A 334-nucleotide genomic window follows, 5' to 3' on the forward strand; every position below is an offset into this window, starting at 1 on the left:
CCCCCTCCCCCTCCCCCTCCACTCCCTCCAGCACAGCCAGCCGATCCCGGCCACCGAAAACCGTGGCCGCCTCATCTCGGTCGGCCCGCGCCGACCGTCGGAATATGGCGGAGGGAAGCTGACGCCAGGACGCGGGCATGACGTGAGCCCAGCAGCGCCGGTCTGACGACCATGAAGGTGAGAGGGCCTCGACTCGTACACGTGCCCAAGCACGTAGACGAGGACGAGTTGCCGTTGCCGTCGCTGCCGTTGTTGCCTTTGTCGCCGCTGCCGTCGCCGTCACCGTTACCGCCACCGCCACCGACACCGACACCACCACGTGCGAACCCTTTCG

The sequence above is a fragment of the Ceratosolen solmsi genome, unplaced genomic scaffold (assembly GCF_000503995.2).
Source record: "Ceratosolen solmsi marchali unplaced genomic scaffold, CerSol_1.0 scaffold6, whole genome shotgun sequence".
Classification (NCBI taxonomy): domain Eukaryota; kingdom Metazoa; phylum Arthropoda; class Insecta; order Hymenoptera; family Agaonidae; genus Ceratosolen; species Ceratosolen solmsi.